The following is a 21,061-nucleotide window of genomic DNA, read 5'->3' as shown; positions in this document are numbered from 1 at the left end:
AAAAGTTTTTTTTTTTTTTTTTTTTTTTTTTTTTTTTTTTTTTTTTTTTTTTTTTTTTTTTTTTTTTTTAATGAAGATTACAATTCCCTTGTTCCAGTCAATGGGAACTTCACCAGACTGCCACAACTTCTCAAATGTGGTGGATAGTGGCCTGTTTACTCAGAATGTATCTCATCAGGTCCCATGGACTTCTGCACCATTAGGTTCCATAGACATGTGCACCTTCAGTTCCTGAGGATGGTTGCAAACCTGATCTTGTCCTGCAGTGTGTGGTTTCTCTCTCAACCTTTCCTCAGAAGAAAAATACTGCAGTCCCCTAACCATAACCCTGCAGTCTACAACTTCCTCACAAGCTGAAATGGGTAACTGTTGATCCCTTTGCTGAGCAGTAATATGACATAGGAAGCCGGCATGAAGCTGTATTTCCTGGATATCAGGAAAAGGTTCTTCACTCTGAGGGTGGCTGAGCACTGAAACAAGCTCCCCAGAGAAGTGGTCACAGCAGCAAGCCTGACAGAGTTCAGGAAGTGTTTGAACAATGCTCTCAGTCATATGGAGTGATTTTGGGGATTATCCTGTGCAGAGCCAGGAGCTGGACTCTACTTGTGAGTTCCATCCAATTCAGGATGTCCTGTGATCCTATTATGATCTTTGTAGTCCTTCACTGGACCCTCTCCAGTAGTTCCATGTCTTTCTTAGCCTTCTGCAATATGAGCATTGTAGCTGGAACACTTGCCAGTGAAAACCGAGGCAAAAAAGTCAGAGTACCTCAGCTTTCTGCATGTCCTGTGTAACCACATCTCCTGTTTCCTTGCAGAGAGGGAACACATTTTCTCATCTTGCTTTTATCACCAACATGACTGTAGAAGCTTTTCTCGTTGTCCTTGATGTCTCTGGAGAGGTTTAATTCCATCAGGGCTTTAGCTTTCCTAGCCTTATCCCTGGCTTCTCAGACATCCTCTCTGTATTCCTCCCAGGCTACCTGTCCTTGTTTTTGACCTTTGGTTTATGTCTGTCCACAAGCTCCTTGTTCATCCATGCAGGCCTGGCATTTCTGCCTGACTTCCTTGTTGTTGGGATGTGTAGTCCTTGAGCTTGGAGGAGGTGATCTTTGAATATTAGTGAGTTTTCTTAGGCCTTTCTCCCAGCCAGGGCTTTATGTCATGGCTACTTCACCAAACGGATTCCCTGAAGAGTCTGAAGGCTACCTTCCTGAAAGTTCCGGGTTTGTGCTTTTTCTTAGTGCCTTCATGGTTGGAGTGATGCACGCTAGATGCGTTTCTAGCCAAGTAAAATTGGCCTGGTAGGGAAATGTTGCCCATGTGCATGTAGTCTCTTACAAGCAACATTTTTACCATTCCAGCCACCAATACTAATAATGAATATTATTTTGATATTTTTGTCTCTGTACCTTTCTTATGTTTTACATCAATTTTTTTCTCTAGGTATTGCCAGGCATCTGAAGTGGTTGACTAAGACCTAAGGATTTGGAACAGTGGTGAGTCAATGAAATTCTGATCATATTTTCTGTGTTTTCACATGCTGAAGTTTTACTACTGCAAAGGAAGGATGAAAGATGTTCAGTAGTTTATACCTTTTGAATATTTTCTTCTGAACACGAAGTTCCTGTTCAGAGCATTCAGAGAACTTTTTTAAGCAGAAATTTTAAGAAGGAGAGAAGGAGGTAGTCTCATTGGCTGCTCTTGATAAGTGAAGCCTCTCCTCCTATCACCCTGACTTTGAAAAAACTTTAAAGTAACAGTTCAACCTGTACTTTTTGAAGTGTAACTTGACCCATTGTATTAATATAATGATGCCTGAATTGGCTTTTCAGAATAATGCAGTTTTATACATTTAGCAATTATAAAATGAGATATCATTCTAGAATACATCATTATAGAATATCACTCTAGAAACCTAAAGTAAATTAATAAATTACTTATTGAATTCAGCTTACAAGCTGAATTTTTTTTCTTTAAATTGCAGTCTTTCTTTGTAGTTTTTAACTCCACCTCTGCAAACTGTGGTATCCTTTGTAAAGTTAAATTATTTTCCTGATCCCCTATGCTTACTGCTGATTCTTTGCATTGTGTGTGCCAAATATGTATCATTTTGACTAGAGAAGAGTGCAAGAAGGATCTAAGGAAGAACTTTAAAAATTTCAAATACTTTATAAAGTGAGTGTTGTAATCTTTTTATAAATATATTATTTACACTTCCCTGTCTGTAGGTGTAGGTTGTCAAAGAGAGCCTTATAAACACACAGATAAAATCAGTGTTACTTGTATTTAATAATCATAAAACAGAAGAGAATCATAGAATCATTAAGATTGGAAAAGACCTCCAGGATGATTGAGTCCCACCCTTGACCAAACACCACCATATCAGCTAAGGACATGAAGTGCCACATGCAGTTGTTTTTTGAACACTTCCAGGGATGGTGACTACCACATCCCTGTGGAACCTGTTCTAGTGCTAAACTAACTTTTAAGTCAAAAAATCCTTCCTGATGTCCAACCTGAACCTTCCCTTGGTGCAGTTTGAAGCCATTTCCTCTTGTCCTGTCACTGGCATCCTGGGAAAAGAGGCCAGTGGAGGAAGAGTAAAATAATACTTCCAAAAAGTAACTGCATTTTCATACCAAGAGATAGTTATTTGGAATAATTTAATGTTTGTAGTTCTCTGTTTTCCATGGCAGAGCCAATTTACGTGAAATATTTCATATTTAAGTTTCATTTCCGTGCTGTTGGCAGCAAGTGTTTAGAACCCATGTATTTTGTTCCATGTGTTATTGACTTTGGTGACCAATGCAGTGAGAAGCCTTTGCCTTGGTTTTCTTTTTTCCTTCTTTTTTTTTTTTTTTTTTTTTTTTTTTTTTTTCTTCTGTAATGGCCTCTGAGAAGTATGTTTGCTCTTCATTTCAAAAATTAGGATTTAGTTACAACTTTGAAGGCATCGATCAGTTTAGAATATTTGCATTCATGTAGGTCTATATTTACTATGTCCTCTCTATTTCTGCTAGTGTTTAACTAGAAAAACTAGATAAGTGAATTTAAAGTTTTTCAGTTAGTTCTGGATAATTCTTTTTTGCCTACATTTTCATCTGCCCTTTGCTCCCATCCTCCACTGCCTGACAATTACCAGAACTAAACTGTTGTATCCATGTTATCATCAGTGCACAGACAGAATGAAAGCATTATAGACAGTTCGTATTTCTATATTCAACAAAAAATACAGGTATTCTTTTTGTCAAGTTTGATGCTGTTTAAGAACATGATACTTAAGAATTGAAGAGACTCTTATTAAAACAGAATTTCTTTTTGGGTAGTGTTGCAGATAATATAACTTACTTTATAATAATGTGCCTCAGACCAGCTAAGGGGGGATTCCTATGACACTTAACAACAGAACAGAAACACTAGCATGGGCATTAATAACCAAACTTAAAAAACAACTTGAGCGACTGTTAGCAGCAGCAGGTGGGAAACCAGTATACAGGGTTAAGTGTAGTGGTGATGATAAAATTGCACAACTGATAAGATTAACTCTGTGAGGATCTAATATGTTTAGAAGAAAATTGAAATTTTAACTTTTCCTTCATAACAAAATATGTAAATAATGTCATCTCTCTCTAGAACACAGCAAAGTCAAGTTGTCTGCATTTTATTCAAAGGCATTGCTTAATTTGTCTTGGGGAAACATTTGAAAATTGTTAAGCACTTATTTGCATAAAAATCTTCAGTTGTAGCAAAATAGTTAATAAAATTGTAACTGGAAGCAATAAATAAACAACTAAGATAAAACTCTAAAGGATCAAATTAGCTTATGCTAATCTCTTAATAAAATCTTCAGTATTTTGCTTACTCTTTTGGGTATTCACATAGTTCCTCACTTGTGTGTGCTCCTTTTGTTGCAATGTAAGTAGGATAGAAGCTTATAATGCCTTTTCTAATAAACATGATGGACTCTGAAATTGTATTAGGCAAGAAAGCACCAGTTATTTTTGTTTTCCATGTAATATTAGCCAAGAAGTGATTGCTTAGTGCAGAGGTGCTAAGATCCTTCCAGGACCTCACATCATGGTAATACACACTCCAGTGAGATAACTCAGCAAAAGTAGATGCTGTGCTAGATGCTGGTCCTGGGCATCTCTGAAAAACAGCAGGTGTTAATGTATTTGGGGATTGTTAGACTCAAACTCTGATGGGTGATAGTGAGATCATTGAAGATGTGGGGGTTTGATCCTCTCTTAATAGCTGAAGTTTCACCAGCCACTTGCTGGTATTTTTGAAAGAGGTTGATACAAAGATGCAGGTCTTGGACCATGGACTTCTGTCATCACAGCTACTCTGGAACCTGCCAGCTAATGTGACATATATTCTTCTCTGTTACATTAAAATACATGTTTTTACTAGCTAGTCCTGTTCCCCTTCAGGTAATACACTTACCTAAATTTCCTAGATAGGATCCTTGGAGGGATTTTGCCTTGGGAGCAACTGGGAGAAATTGAGATGAAGGAAAGCAAGCAGAGTATCTTTCTTCAGGTCTTTCCTTGTGATGTGATAACCATCAGAGGAAGAAAAGCTGTGGTTTGCTCAAGATGTTCTGTCATCTCTGTGCTGAAGTTTGCCGTGTGATGGTATTTCGTGACTTGAGGAATGACATTTTGTGTTTCTGATTAAGTCCTGCTATATCTTAAGCGTGAAATAGAAAACTTGTTGATAGTTTTGAAGTGTCTAAAGTGTCTCACTCTGTGTGTTAAATACATGTAGTTAACAGCAGAATACAGATGGGGAGAGGCAATTGATTCTGGAGATTTGTGTTTGGTTTGGAATATATGGTTCTTTTTATATCAATACAGTTTTGTACTATGCATGTAACAGCATAGAGACAGAGTGGGTTTTAGAAGCAAAAAATAGATATGTGACAAGTGTTGCTGTATTAATTTGGATTTATTAATAGCCAGATTAAATAGGAAGCTGTACTGCTTTTCCTCTTTGAAACATCTCCTTTCTGTGTCTCTGCTTTGCCTTTTTTGTTTTTAATATAGTTCATCTTGGTTTACTCCTTCTATGGAGAACTTTAGGATGATCTAAAAGTACTAATTCCAAATTGCACCTCACTTCCATTTAATGGAAACAAAAATAAAAGTGGATTTTTTTTTCAATGTTCTTTCCTTTTGTTTGTCATTTTTGTTTGTCAGAGGGAAGAAAAGACATGTTATTGAGTCAGAAAAATATTATGGTTTCAAGTTCTTCAGAAGGCAGTGGGAACTTTCAGATGGTATAAAACCACATTGAACTAATAATTTGTTTACAGATTAGCAAATGCAGTAGTTCATTTTCGTGTTACTATTAATGGAACCAGGTGCGGTTCTTGACATGGAGATGCCATACCACAAGCAGTGAATAAATAGCAATTGTTGCTACAGGAAGAGGTGTGATGTAGTGCATAGAGCTGCCTGTCCCAACTCCAGCATTTGACTTCTGCCTCTGTTATTAACCTGCTAAGTGATATTAGGAAAGGTAATGAATTTCTTACTCCTCTTGTTGACTAGATTGCAAGGCCTTTTGTGCATATATTGAGCCTCAGTCTTTGTCACTGTGCTTTGTTGTCCTGTGGAGTCCTTCATTTGCTGTAGTATTACAGTTTTTCCTCTCAGAGTTTCCCATTAGCTCTCGGAAACTCACTGTATTGTGTGGAATCCTGAAGACACTTGAATATTTATTCTACAAGAAGAAAGCTAGTAATGTTTTCCAGAGCATGGTTTAATATTGCATCTGGTCTTGTGCAACTCAGGCTGATGCCAAAAGGGATACTTTAGCCAGTTCTTTCCCTCTCTTGCATCCGTCCCAAGGTGAGTTCAACGTAAGCAGCTGATTCAGAAAAAAAACCCCTAACTGCCAGTAAAGGAAAACTAAATCAGAAAACTATGCTGACCTGGCTTGTCCTGTGGATGAGAAATTACTAGATGCAACAAAAGGGACAAAGACACAATAAGCAGCTGGAAGTAGGTGGGGAGAGTGATGCTGTTTCTTTCAGCAACAGGTAATAAATATACCAGATGAGACATAGCATGGAAACCTAGGCTTATTAAGAGCTGTGTTTTATAACCATATTTTGAACTCAACAGAACAGTGTCTTGCAATGGTTGTGACAGCCCAGCTACAGCTCTGAGGATCCTAGGTGTTCTTCACTGGGAGTATTTTTTTCTAATACAATTTTTAAATTTTTTTTTCCTAAAGTAACAGTTATCTTTGTTATCTGCATTACAGTTTCAAGGCACATTTCTGATGCCTAAGTATAACCTTTTATTTTATTTTAGTTTAAACTGGTCACCTTAACCCTGCAAATTGGGTGACAAGAGCTGCTCTTGATGTGATAGTTTCTACAGACCTTATATTCATAATTTCCCCTTTAAACTCCGTCAAGAAACTTGATTCGTCCTTGAAAATTACTTATGTAATTGGAGTTGACTCTTTGAGGGGCATTTTTCTCTCACTGCCCTTTCTGTTAAAAATGTATACAACAGATTAGATTGGTTTCTTTGATCTTGCTTTCTTTGTGAGCCTCATGTAATAAGATCTTGTCTTGAAGGACCTGTCTTCCCCACTCACTGTAAGTTTCCATGAAACAAAAAAAAGGGCTGAACAGGACTGAGGAAGAGAGACATGAAATATTAATATGATTTTGGAAAATGTTGTGACTAACTTTAGACGAGGAGCCTTTACAGACACTTGTGAGGACATTGATGTTTGCTGTCAGTAGCATTCATGGGCAAGGTTGCCGAGTGAATTCAGCTAAGCGGGAGGAACAACAGTTCAGCAGCAAAAAAAGCAAGAATGCCTCTGAGAATGCTGCAACCCAACAGGGACCCTGGCTCTCAAGCTGTCTGTGAAACTGACCTAGCCAATGATGTTGCTGAAATTTCACATCTGTTATTTCTTACTGCCCACTTCTTTGGCAACGGCCAGTCTTCATTTTTTCCATTATAGGCAGCTGCTGGAACTAGAAAGAGCTTGAGCTTATTTTCAGATGTGCTAAATAGACTACGTTTTACCTTTCTTCCTTTCCCCCCCACCTCCCCCTCTTTCTTCTACCACATACTGCAGCATACTGACTTTTTTCCAAAGTGCAGGATCTGTGAGTTACATGCTCAGCATGTGTCTGAAGATAAGCAGATGTGTAATCCTTGCGCATGAAAATAATTATTTTAAAAACAGGGCAATCATGATGTCTGGGAAAAGAGATGTTCTTAGAGAGAAACTGTCAGTGAAATCTGTATAAATTGCGACAGAACTCACCAACCAATTTTCATTGAAACTTACTTTCAACCCTGGCTGACTAGACTTACTTTATGAAGAAAGTAAGTGCACAGAGCTCAATGGTGGAGCCAAGTTCTTTATTACCAACTAGAACTGAGCTGCTTGAAATAACTAATTCCTTTTGCATTTCTTGAGGCTATCTTACCATTTTTCTTCAATGTCCCGTAGAGGAATTATCTTACATCCTTCTGGCCCTTTCTAGCTTAAACTATTGGAGCTGTTAGATTACTTCCCAAAGCTATTAAATGGAGGAAGGTATTACAGCTTCTAAGCAAGCTGGAAAATAACCTGTTGATGGCTGTTCAAATTCGTGCATCTAAAGTTGTGGAATTGAAACGTAAAAATACAATATATTTTTCCCTAATAATTTATGGAGGCAGACCATGGAAAAAACATTCAATGATAGTTACAAACTGAGAACTGGCCAGACTGATGAGCAGAGGTTGCTGGCTGAACTTGTTATGAATACCAGGGAACCACCAGAATTCCTTCACTGATTTTTAAATAAGCATGAGATAATAGATGTGACTTAATCGAGGACATCTACTACTATATGTAGTAAGGTATCCCTGACAGTTGAGTGCTGTGGTCTGATAATTCTGCTGCAGTTCTGCATAGGGGTAGTGCTTCCCTCAGAGCAGTCGTCTCAGATCCCTGCTAGGTAGTGCAGAAGGACTTGGGACAGGGGCTATACCACAGTGAGAGAATATTACCAATTTCCAGTGCCATGAAATGGATGGGAGGAGGTGAGATAACATACCTGACCCAAAGGTGGGTCAATCTGATGCTATATATGCCTCCTAAAGTACTTCAATATGCCCATTAAAAATGCCTTTAAAATAAGTGTTTTATTGTTTCTAAATATTAAATGTTACTCTGATGAAATAGAGTTTAAAAGCCTGATAAAATCCTATATTGCTGTAATTTTTAAAAAAATGCTGTACCAAATGTGGGCTGATTATTTTCTTTGGTTTTGCACTTTTTATATCTCTTTAAATCTGTTTTTTCACTAAAGCAAAATAGTTTTGTCTACTTGTCGAAGGTTGCCATTGTCCTTTACCAGGTGGTTTTCTAATCCACTTCTTACAGAAATGATGCAGGAAGATAAATATTTTCATAACGATTCTTTTGAGGGTAAAATTTAATGCAGTAGACAGTGAAAAAATTTTATAATCTCTAAAGATTTATGGATTTTATTAAATGAGGGAAAAATCTTTCCCTGCAGATAATTTCTTTTTTCATGTATTGGAAAAGTTGAATCTGAGAAGAACAAAAAGAAATTCTATATTAGGGAGGTTGAAAACATCCCTTGAAGTCCAACTAGTTTTCCAGATTGTGCTGAACATATTTCTCTCATGAAATTTGCTACTATTATTCATATTTCTTCCTGAAACTGTCAAATCCATTAGACGTATGACAATAAAATACTCTTGCGTGGGCATATGTAAAGACAACATTATATTTAATGCAATTAAAGCATTTTCTAGGTCTGCCTCCCCAGCGTTCTCATGGATAGTTATCAAATTCTTTTTATTTGTTACTGTATTTTTTAAATTATTGTTTTCCTGGCAGCTGGAACAACTCTACCTCAGAGTTACTACTAGCATACTAAGGCTGTGTAATATAGAGTGGGTGCTGCTTTGTCTGCATGTGAAATAATCTAAGTGAATAAAAAGAAAGTGGACCAGGTGCCGTGGCTCTCATTTGGGAAGCCTTTATCCCATTTATTTTTATTTTTTTTAATCACCAATATATGTGTATAGTTCTTTCTTGTTAAAGGAAATGCATGAACAGTAATAGCACACTAATTCATGCTGCATTTCAGCAAATTATTTCAAAAATTCATCCCTTCTGTTTTAGGATGGTGCTCAACTAACAGCGATAAGATAGTAATTTGGATTAGCTGTGCAAAATCTTATTTTTTAGCGTGTTTTATGGCAGTCTGAAAGACTGCTATGTTCTTTTTTCCAAATGTGTCTGGAGACACAGCTCAAAACATTAAACCTACGGAAAGCCTGTCAGAAGGTTTGTGTGTTTCCAGGTATTTGAGTATCCTTAAAAGTAATCTGGTTATGTTGGCACACTTTTAATAATTTTACTTGTTAAAGCATCAAATACCTCTGCATACCATGAACAACCTTCTAATGTTGCCTGAGTTCAATTCAAAATGACCATATGTTTGAAGTGTATTGCAATCATCAGAAAAAAAAAAAATTATTTCTTGGCTGAAGTTGTGGAATGTAGTAGTTGTCTGTAGTTGTGATGGTCTAAGGAAACATCCATAAAGCAGGGGAAAAAATGGGTTTTCAGATATACAAATCTTCAATAATACTCTGGAAAAGTGAGAAGTTTCTGCATTCACGTCTGAGTACCAAGTCTCAACTCCTCTGTTAAAAGCATTTCTGTTTTTAAAAGTTGACTTTGTGGAGTTTCAGAAAGGTTGATGAAAATTAGAGAAACAGATTAAGAAAGGGATGAATAGCAAGCAAAAGAGTTTAAAAAATGAAACCAAATGGCTAGACAGCAAGGAAACAAAGGTTGAAAGCTTAATTCTCTGTCTCCCACAAAGTAAATAACAGTTGTTCTTCCCACACCCTAGGACAGGAGCTAGTAAACTTTCCAAGTGTGAGGCATGTAAAGTGTTAGACTGTTGCAGGAGCTTCTGGGGAACTTCTGTGTTGTGATAGTGTCACCTCAATTCAGCATTGCGTTAGTTGGGCTTAATAGTAGGGTGGAAAGTATAGCAGAGAGCACAGATCAAAAACACTTCTGAGAAGGGTTTTGTTAAGTCATTTTAGAACTAGACTGTAGAAAGGACAAGAAGCTTTATTACTCTGGTACACTGCAAGAAATCCACAGGTCTCATTTGCTGTCTCAGAGTGTAAGGTGTTTGTGCTTAGACATCTGCAAAACTTATGACAGAGGTTTTATTCCTTTTCTTCTGTAGGCTAATGATACTGAGTATATTACAGCTTCTCCTCTGCAAGCCTTTATTACACATTGCCTAGATGTATGAAAATTCCTTTTGAGGGTGACAATCTGCTGTGAATACACAGAGATGTTCTTAAATGTCTGGAAAATGAACCAGGGCTGATACTGAGCTGGGTATTACTTAGTTCCATTTTCACTTCTTCTTACGGGAAAAAAAAAAAAAAAAAGTTACTTCTACTTGAAATACACTGAAGTGTTGAAATACACTGAAGAGCTCAGTTTCTTCAGCTGTAGCATTACTTCTCTTTTGAAAAAACATTTTGAATCTAAACAAGGACTTCGGTTCCATTCTTTTCCTTCTTATTACGGGCTAACTAGAAATTGTCAGCTTCATAATAGATCATGCAAAAATTGTTTACTCTTTGAATGAGTTCTTCAATCCATCTTTGCCATGGCTAGACATCCCTTTAACTTTGTTGCATTTGATGACTAGAGAAATGGGGCAGCCTTTGTCCCCCTTTGTGACTGCTGTTGTGACAGAGCAGCTAATCAGTACGTTGAGCCCAGCCCACTTGCTGAGGCCATCAGCTTCATCTGAGGCTTGTTCTTGTTCTCACGCTTCAGTAACTGGATTTTGGTGAGAGCCCTTGAGTAAGACGCAGTCCATTTGTTCTGCTAACAGCCCAGCTGTGGATATATAAAATCCCCTTTCCCTGTTGCTCCTTGCAACAACAGGTTTAATTGTTACGGGCTCGTAGGAACCAATTAGATTAACAGATGTTAAAGGGAGCCAGTTTCAGGTCTTGGTGGGAAGCAGTAATTTGAGAAGCCTTGTGTAAGGGCTTGCTAACACCTAGGTGATGAGTGTCTGGGTTTGAGGCCTTGGGTGCCATGAAAATTGCATCACTTTTCTCCTGTTTGCTGAGGCCAGATGGGAATGTTTTTAAGAATAGCAGCCAGAGCACTTTATTACTTATTTTAGCAAATGACAGCATGTTCTAGAAGCTCATCGTTAGTTTTGTTGCAAATTTCCCGTACTGCATTAAGCTCTGTTGAGCCCTTGCATTCATGCTTGCTTGAATATGTCTTGTGGAAATAGTTTATTTTGGGGTCTTTTTGATTTTCTAGATTAAATGGCAAGATAGTTAAAATATGAAATATCATAACAATTTAATATGACAGAGATCTCTTAGTTCGTCTACTTAATCCGTTGCTGAATCAGAATTGCTTCCTGCTGGGTGCAACCTGAGAGAAAGTTTTAGTACTTTACATGTTGGAAATGAGGGCAGGAGAAGTTTTTCTTCTTGTTCCTCTACTGCCTTAAGTTGTTTTGGTCAGTGCTGCAATAGCAGAATCTGCTCTCAGCAATGTTTCAGATTTACAGGTGTTTATGGCTTTTCAAAAACTTAGTAAGAGTTTCAAGGCATTTCAGAGGAGATGAATTTTAAAATATAAAACTGTGTCTTCACTTGTTTTCTCACTCACCTTCTGATTTATAAAGTGTTGATTCTTACATGTCCACTTGCACCTTGAATAGCATTTGAATGATCTTGAAATCATAGAACAGAATAAGAGCTTTTAGCAACCAAGGCCAGTCAGTGTTGTTTACTTACTGATACTACTCATTAATTTTATTTGGTTGGTAGAGGAAAAAATAACCCAACCATAAGATTTAACTTCATCTATGTCCCTGCAGTTGTGGGCTTGTTCCATCTTATACATGGGTGGAGTGGCATACCATTGCTATCAAAAGCTGTCCAATAAATAAATACTTGTTACTCTTGGTGAGAAAAAAATGAAAGTTCTTTCAATTTCTGAAATTTTTACACAGCAAAGAAGACACATGGGAATTCATGTAAGTGGATCTTGTTGTGCATTCTCTCAGAAGTTACCATTAGCAGATGAAAAGCACTTTTGTAACTATGTCTTGATTGTGTTTCACCAAAATTTGATACAGAATAGTCTGGCATGTGACCAAGGATGTCACCTGCATGCTTAGTGTCTTGATGCATATAGGTAAACTGACAGATTCCTCTTTTCTCACCACAGTAATGAAATTGTAAAATGTAATTATGGGCGCCATGGTTGAGGCTAAATGTGTGACTCAAGGAAAACACTAGATATGACTCATGATAAAATCACAAGAGCTGGAAATCATTTGAGCTGACTTGGTTTCGATAGGTATCGGCTATAGTTGCACATTTCTTTACAGGACCATGCTTGTAGGTTCAGCTAGCAGCATATTTTTGTGGTATTATCCATGCTAATAAAAAAGAAATTAATAACACTGGGAACTGTGCAGTGGTATTTTGAGGATGGAACTTTGTTTTTTGTGCCAGCTGATGAAATAATAAGTATTGATTTAAGTAATTATACCCAGTGCTTCACAAAGGGACTATATAAGTTTGATTTCATATTCGCAAAACATAATATATTAAATAATGTGACACAGAACTTTACGGTGTGATTCATTGGAAGCTAATGTATTATAAAACATAATGTATTTAATAACAGGATCATGTTCCAAAATAGGTCCATAAAGCTGGACTTTTGATATTCCTATGAATATTTACAGTCTTATACAACAGAAACAGGAGTCAGAATAGCAGACCCTTGGGTGAAGAGAAAATTAGACCATTTTCCAGTTGAATTTAATCTGTAGATCAGTTCTATATTCTCAGTTGTTTGTGTGTGTTAGTTCCATTTCCTAACTGGCAAAGAGTGCAATGATACTCTGTCTATTGTATAGGTCCAGCAGTTTGCAGCATGCCTCAATCAGTGAGAATTATATGAAGTTGTAGATATTGTCAGATTTTCCAACCAGGGTGGCCTAATCCACCCATTTTTTTATATATTTTTAAAATGTTGGCAATGTTGAAACTTGGAATAATCAACACAACTGTAAGAGTTGTTATATGATCCACCTGAATTTAGTTCTTGAAGTGAGAAACAGCTGTGGCTTTTTCAAGAGCTATTCTTGTGCTGTTTGTGTGTATGCAATTACATTTGAACAAGGAAGGGTATCTCCATATCTGTAGTGACATAGGTACACATCTGCCCAGTGTTCTCTGAAGGTAGGTGTAAAACTCCATTTGGTTTCAGTGAGAGCTACTACAACTTTAACAGTGGAGTATATGTTGAAACTCAGCTCATGCTAAAATAGTCCTCTAGAATTCACAGAATTTGGTGTGTTATTTGAAAAATTCTACAAAAGGTTGTTCCTAGAACACTATTAAGTAGCTTTATTTCTTCCACCTCATTATATTTGAGACTTTTTTTTTTCACTTTGGGAGTCCATAAATCACAGGGTTAAAAGAGGCTCAGAGAGAAATGTTGCAGATAATAGCCATGGATGTTTCTGAAGTCTTTGAGAAGAGGATAGCAAGAGATAGATAACAGCAGATAAAATACTAGACCTTTTGGCATTACATTAATTATTTTTGGAACAAAAGCAGTGTTTGTCTTTGGGACATGAGTGTATTAAGATGTAAAAATCCATTGAATCTTTCGTGAATTGCTCATATCCTCCTACTTTTTAATATATAAATAATTTGCAGCTCACAGCTTAATTTGTTTAAATTCTCTGGTTTGAGGATCAAGAAAAAGATCTAGTCAGACTGAACACTGTCTCTCAAGGCATTAACAGTCTGATATTTCCATGACACAATCTAGAACAAAGTCTGTTGAGTAAAACGTGTATCATTTGATCTCAATTTATTGTAAAAAAATAGATGGTTTTGCCTTGGAAAAGTTACTTAAACAGTGATGGAATGGAGTTGGTTTGCTGAAGTGTGATGAAGTACATGCTGCAGTAAGGAACATATTATTTTAATTAAATGGATGAACAAGTCTTTGTGATCTTATTATTCTGATCAGCTCTTGATAAAGACCTAGACAGAGTTTTCCAGTTGCTAAAGAATTTTGCTGACTTATGCACAATGGCTAACACAATAAGGGTTGACAGCAGTTATACTGATAAACATACTGGCTTTATAATTTTCATAAAATAAGAGGCATTGTTCCAGATCATTATTACTACCTTTAGTTCTTAAATGTTAGAATTAGTGTTACTTACTACTGGATAGTAGTTACATCTGTTAGTTATAGCTGAACAGAATTACCTTCTTGCTCCTTTTGAAAGGTAAATTGAACTGTGCCCCTTTGTTTCAAGGCAGAGCTTAGCTTTTGGTACAGAGCAATTCTTGGTAGGTGAATTGTCCTTTCTAACATAGAAAAGGCTAAGGGGAGCTGTAGTTTTGCAGAAGGAAAAAAGAAAATCTCGAGATGCTAAATCACACAGACATTTAGTAAGTTGTATGCCTTATATTGAGTATTTGTGAATCAAGAGCAGATTCCAGTCCTTTCTTTGCTGAGTGGAAAGCTTTCCTACAGCTATATTCAGAGAAAAGCATCCCATACTGCTTAATTCTGCTTCTTTTCAGCCATTGTAGGAATACACTCCAGAGTCTGCAGCATTTTAGAAACTATAAATTATGTAGCTTCTGTCACTGCAGTATTCTAGCACAGTATTTTGTTTACCCATAGCTGCCACCTTTGAAATGCAGAGTTGCTTTATGCAGTTCTTTGTTGTTCTGAGCTGACATTTACATGTTATAAAAATAGTTGGTATTCAGACAATGATTTTAGGTCTGAGAGACAATTTGTAATTCTTTGTCTAAAGATAGGGTGCTACTGTACCTTTACTGAAGCAACCATTTTGGTTGTGGTGATGTAGGACTGAAGTGGGGACAGTGATCTGTAAGTTATAAGATGTTCTTCCTGAAGGTGAGTGATGGTTTTGTTGTTTTTTCTTTTCCCAGGGTTAATAAGAAAACACTAGTTCTTTGCAGAGTCTGATGTTCTCAGATTCAAAGTCTTACTGCTATCCTCCTCACATTTTCAAGATGACTTTTAGCTCAGAAGGGGAAAGAAAATAGAGATGCACAGCGGATGGGAGGCTCCTATAGCTATGGGAGGCTCCTATAGCAGATGGATAAGTTCCTATAGCAACAGTTTGAATGTTGGTCAATAACAAGTATACACTATGCTTGTTTGGAAAAGGGTATTGGGCCAAGACTGTTTTGAAATGTGCTTTTATCAAATTTCTTTCTAACTTAGTGTTCTCCAGAATAGTTTGCAATTGTTTCAAATTGCCACTTACCAGCTGGTGCTGCCTGATAACAAGCTGATGAAGCATTTTCTGTGAACTTTCTTAAAACCTGAAACTTTATGAAGTCAGTATTTTTCACAGGTCTGTATTACCGACTTTGACAAGAATGGAATTGTTAGCACAAACTAGAGATATAAGTTTGCTCTGAAACAGCAAACAAAGCTGGACACATTTCATCCAGAGGTCCTGGGTTGTGTCCTTGTTCACTTATACTAGGTAAAGATTTTGAAAGTCTTATCTGTGTTTGCTGTAATTAATGGAGGAATGTGTTTGATGTAATTGTGATGGAGGAAAGTTCTAATGATTTCTCTTCCCCATATAGACTGTGTCTTGTAGCTGTAGTGCATAAATGTTTCCTTGCTTGCTTTGCTTACTTTTACATACTTTTGGGTAGGGTTTTGGTTTGGGGGCATTTTTTTCTCCCAGTGCAGAATAAAAAAAAATTCTAGGAAGGGACAATAACTGTCTAACAGGCAAAAATTGCATATTGATGCTAAAAATCACTCAAATACTTTGAAAAAAACCTTCTTGCTGTGTTGGTTAGAGAACTGAGTCATCTGTATGTTTCGTTACTGTGGTTTGATTTATATTGTTTAATTGAAGCTAGATTTTTTGGGGCTTTAGAAATGTTCATTCCATTAGGAAAAGCGGTAGTTCTTTGTTTAAAGAACATTTCTGGCAGGAGGTAAGAAAGTCTGTAAATACACACACCTGTTTTGTGTGTGTACATATTTGCAAAATTTTCACTGAAATATAAGTGCATGTTGTATCATAATCAGAAGCTGTTGTGGGCTGTTGGCTGAAAACAGTTTGAGTCCTTGAATAAGATGCAGCATGCACTAAAGCTGGGTTCCTCAGTACAGTCTCTTTTGTTTGGTTTTATTTTAATATTTTTATAAGAAAGAGTGGCTGCACATTAATTCTTCAATAGGAGGGGGAAAACATTTGATTGATTTGATAAAGGGACGTGGCAGGGGTTCATTTTAGAACAAAACATGGCTGGAAAGTTTGGTGCGGTGATTCATATCTTGGTTTCTCTTTTGTTTAAATAACTTATTTGGAAAACAAGCTAGATGAGTTTGCTTAAGGGCAGTGTAGGATAGGATGGACAGAAAAATTTTGTCCAAGTTTATGCTGAATTTTCATTACATTTTAGTGTGTTGAGTTTGAATCTCATTTATACTGTCAGACTTTATGGATAATGTCTCCTCAGAGGTGATGGGCATCCATGTCAGGCCAAGCCCTTAGCTTCTATTTTGGTGTGCTGATAACATATGAGCAGCACTAGGAAGAAGCAATGCAGTGGCCTGACCAGTGCTGCTGAGCATCAAGAACTGTCTCTGGTACATGAAAGTGATGATTTATGATCTGGGATCTTCTGCAGCACTGTTATTTGATATGCTGTTGTTGTGCATATTTATGTTAGACCAGCAAATCTGCTTTGTGGTGTACAGTTCCTCTGCAGAAATTGGAAATAAAATTGTGAGAAGAGAGAAATTTTTAGATAATCTTACTTCTGTAAACTTCCTGGTTGATTGTATTAATTTTGGAGGAAACATCTGGAAATCCTGGCTCCAAATATGTTAAAACTCAGCAGGCAGCTATTAGTAAACGTACAGAGGAACATCTGCAGCAGCTGCAGCAGACTTTCTGTGCCTCTCCTCAAGATCTAGCTTCAACGACAACTTCTCGTACAATCTATCTATTAAGACTTTGATGTAGAAGTGAAGAGAAGCAGATGTAAGATGTGATCCCTCTGAGTTACTAGTGGGTATTATAAAACAACAGAGATGCAAGTGGCTTAGCAGCTGTTTCCAGTTAGCCATGATTTCTTGTGTAACTTGGTGGTGATGCTTTAATCCAGGGATGGAAGAGTATGGATTTCTCTTCCACTAATACAGTGTAAATATTTGCACAGGAGAAAAACAGTTACACAGAGCATTATTCAGTAAGGTTGTGAGTCCCAAGCATAGAATCACACTGATTATCTTTGTTAAAAAAAAACCCTGAACATTTTGTAAGGCTAGATAATTACATATGCTATCTTCATGATCATTTCCAGGCCATTAATATCCTTATATTCCAGTATTTCATTCATGTGAATGCTTTCTATTTTCACCATGCGTTCTCCCATCTTCAGATAAAGCATAACATGTTTTCTCAATTTGTCTTGTTTACCTCATCAGTTTGTCATAATCTTCCTTTGTTCATCCAATGCCAGCCAAAATGGAAACATTTGCTTCTCTTATTTGTAGTTAAATGTTATGAATCTCAACAGTGGCAGGGAAGAGCAACCAACAGGACAGGCTGGCTGAGTGACAGGTTGAGCTTCTGCAGCTGCTCCAGTCTGACAGCATTCAAGCAGACAGTTTTGCAAAAGGTCAGGTCTGCCAGTAGCATCAGAGCTTTTGTTTGCAGGATAAGGTAGATGATTACAAAGAGCTGACACCTTTGGGTAGAGTCTGACGAAGTTTATTGCTAATTTTCTAGAAGTTAATGCAGGATCTCTTTGAAGGAGGAGATAGTGCAGTGGAAGTTTGTTTCTTCCTGGAGATTTGTGCATCATGAGACAGATGGGTGTCTGTGACACAAAGTGTTAAGAGCATGGGCTGGCAACACATGAAATACTTGCTTTGTCTTGCTACCATTGTGGTTCAGTGGTCCATTTTATGTTTATACTGGTAGACCAAGGTAAAACACACCCCTGCAGAAGAGTATGATCACTTGTCTGGTCTTGTTTTTTTAAGGACCTCTGAACTGGATCTGCATTATTCTGCTTTAATTATTTGTTAAAATTTTCTCATACTAGCTAGTGAAGGAGGCAGTTTAGACCTTTGATGAGCATGGCAAATCTTTTCCTTTTGTTAGGACCGACTTCTGGGCTTTAAATGCAATTTTCATCCACCCATGAAACACCATAAGGAAAATTTAAATTAAGCTTTCATCCTTCCTACTTAAATAGAAGCTTCCTGCTTAAAACAGAAATCTGACTTCAGGCGTCAGCTTCTTGTGTAAGGACTTGTCTTTGACTTGCCAAAAGATTTTCTTAAAAGATATAAAACGTTTTCCCTTGTTCTTACAATAATAGCAACAACAGTGACAAATGGAGAGCCTCTAGATTGCACTTCATGGGGGAGAGGTGAGTGACAGGGGAGGGAGAGGTAAATACAAGTATCCTTCCTTTTTTCCTTGCCAAATGTTATAATAACTCTGTAGAAAGAAGCTAGACAAAAATTGAGAAGTCTGAATTAAAATGACAATGAAAGAACAGGAAAATCAATTCAACCCACACCTGAGAATATTTTTTTTTTTTTGGAAGGACAGCTACCAACAGAGTGAATTAATGTTGATCTTAAAGGTCATTAAAAGGTTATTTTCAATTAGTAAGGTGTCTCATAGCTGAATACAATTTGCTACGCTAGCGAAGAATTTTTTTTTCCAACTGCTGTACATATTTTTCTTATGTTATTTTCTTTTAACTCTGTGAGATTAGAGAGTATATTTTCTCTATATGTTCTAATGTAAGTAGTGCAGTACTCTTGAAATTGGATACATTTTGAATATTATTTTCAGACTTGTTTCAAACATTTGTCAGCTCTAACTGAGGGTTGCAGGTGAAGAATAATGGGTTGTTTTCAGCTTTGTCAATGGTGTTTTTCAGAAAGAGGATGTTAAAAGCATTGAGATTCAACTTGAAGAGCTCCTCAAAGCAAAAAGCACTTTTTCTCTCAGAAGGGTTGTTTGTGTTTTTGGGTTTTTTTAAGTAGCCCACCCCAATAATCTTTAATCTTGCAAGACTGGGATTGCTATGGACACAAAACCCAGGCACATTTATATGTTTATTATGTAAGTAAGGAGAATTAAAAAATAAGCATATTCCTATAGTCTACCATGTGAATAATATTTGCATTACAAAAATGAAAGTAAAGAAGAATGCTTTACTTTCTTTACTGTCAGAGGCTTCTGTTAAGGAGAATGAGGTGGCTGGCTGAAAAAATATCCCAAATAGACTGTGAAAAGTTTGAGTTTCACTTAGGATCTTACTCTGTTTGGGCATGCTAATGCATTAACCTTTTTTTTTGTTATTTTGTTATTTTGTTATTTTGTTTTTTTGTGATTTGTGTTAGAGAGCCTTAATATGTGTGTGGCTTAAGTAAGAGAATATTCCATCAATAACTGCTTTTTTACCATGTTGGTATTCTATTTTCAATCTCCTTGGCTAAATCAATGCTAAAAGCTTTTACAAAATCTGCCTGGCAGTATAATTTGTGATTAGAGCTGAGAGGTGAAGGCTAACTCAGCAGTGTATTTCACATAAACAAGTGCTTAGAGTTGTGGGTTGAAAGGGCAATTTCTCTGGCACACAGGTAATGTAGGACATTTTCAAAGCCTAGACAAACCGAGGCAATGCAAAAAAAAAAAAAAAAAAAAAAAATCAAAGAAGGGAATATTTCATGCTCTGACTTGTAATTTTAATTGTTTTGGGGTTTTTGTTGTTCTCACATGCCAAGCTAGCAGCAAAAGCTTGCTTTTCTTTTACCTGCATTTTGAAGATCGTGTGTAATGCATCTAAATCCAAGTTCCTGAAAAGAAATGCTTGCTTTTGGACAGTCTGAACTCTTTTAGGAGCATAATCTACTTTCTTCTCTCAGCAGCATGTTGTAATAAGTGTGTTAAACCCAAATACATGTCAGATACTTCTCTGACAGGTTTGAAATCTAAAAAATGGCTGAATGTGCTCCTCCCTATAAAGTATTCTGGGGAGTGAGTTGAACTGGTTAAATACAAATTCTTCAAGATTGGCTGTATATTCTTACAGAAGTTTCAAATCTATATTCAGTATTATTAGATTTGGTTTATAACCTATTTTGTCAGCAATGAGTACCTTAATTTTACCTATTAAGAACAGGAATACTTGTTTGTCTGATTGACCTGGACATTTCTCAAGAAAAGCATGGACCAAAAGGAACCTTCTACTAAACTTACGTGTCCTTCCCTTTCTGACCTTCAGTTTCTTTGTTGAAATATGTTGCTGGGGAGTTTTTTCCTTAGAATTTCAATTTTTGAATCAGCCTTCAGGACACATAGTTTAGAATATGGTAGGACATCCAAACTACCCAGGAAGTATTTTCACAATATCAAAATCTTGTCTTGCCAAAATGCAACTGTTAATGAGTAATTACTGCTGAAAATAAGTGGCAGTTGAACTGAATTACCATGTAGAAGTGGAACCATGTGACAATCACATCTGAAATCTCTGATTTTTTTCCAAATAGGCAGTGAAATATCTACATTGAAATCTTGAACTGAAGTAGTTTTTCCTTTTCCCCTTACTTGAAATCTAACACTTTCAAGGGACTTCATTTATTTATCAGCTCACATTAACACAATGGAATTTTAGGTTGAAAATAACTGGGAAACTTAATTCAGATGTTTCATAAATAAACTGAGTTTTGTCTCAAATAGATTTTTATTGTGTGTTTCACAACTGAGTTTATAAATAAACTTGCACAGTCTGCAATTTCATCAAGCCTAATCTTTCCCCAGTACCCACAGGAACTGCCAGTGATACAAACATTTGGAAATTCTAATTGTATATACCTAAATCCTTTCCTCTCTCTCAGAGAAATTCTTT

At 36.7% G+C, this 21,061-nt stretch overlaps 1 protein-coding gene across 3 annotated transcripts in view; it reads left to right on the top strand.

The window, feature by feature from the left end:
- The window catches only part of LHFPL2 (LHFPL tetraspan subfamily member 2), a 119,834-nt gene that overhangs the window by 58,399 nt on the left and 40,374 nt on the right, over positions 1–21,061 (top strand). For 2 of the 3 annotated variants that reach the window (XM_041470890.1, XM_041470891.1), the window contains exon 2: positions 1,446–1,498. The exons of the other annotated variant lie outside the window; for it this stretch is intronic. The gene's annotated coding sequence lies outside the window, so the exon portion shown is untranslated. The remainder of the gene's footprint in view (positions 1–1,445; positions 1,499–21,061) is intronic. 3 annotated transcript variants of the gene reach the window in all.

This window comes from Pyrgilauda ruficollis, unplaced genomic scaffold, assembly GCF_017590135.1.
Source record: "Pyrgilauda ruficollis isolate IOZ18807 unplaced genomic scaffold, ASM1759013v1 scaffold25, whole genome shotgun sequence".
Taxonomy (NCBI): domain Eukaryota; kingdom Metazoa; phylum Chordata; class Aves; order Passeriformes; family Passeridae; genus Pyrgilauda; species Pyrgilauda ruficollis.
The sequence above is the reverse complement of the archived record's forward strand: the minus strand, read 5'-3'. Positions and strand labels throughout refer to the sequence as shown.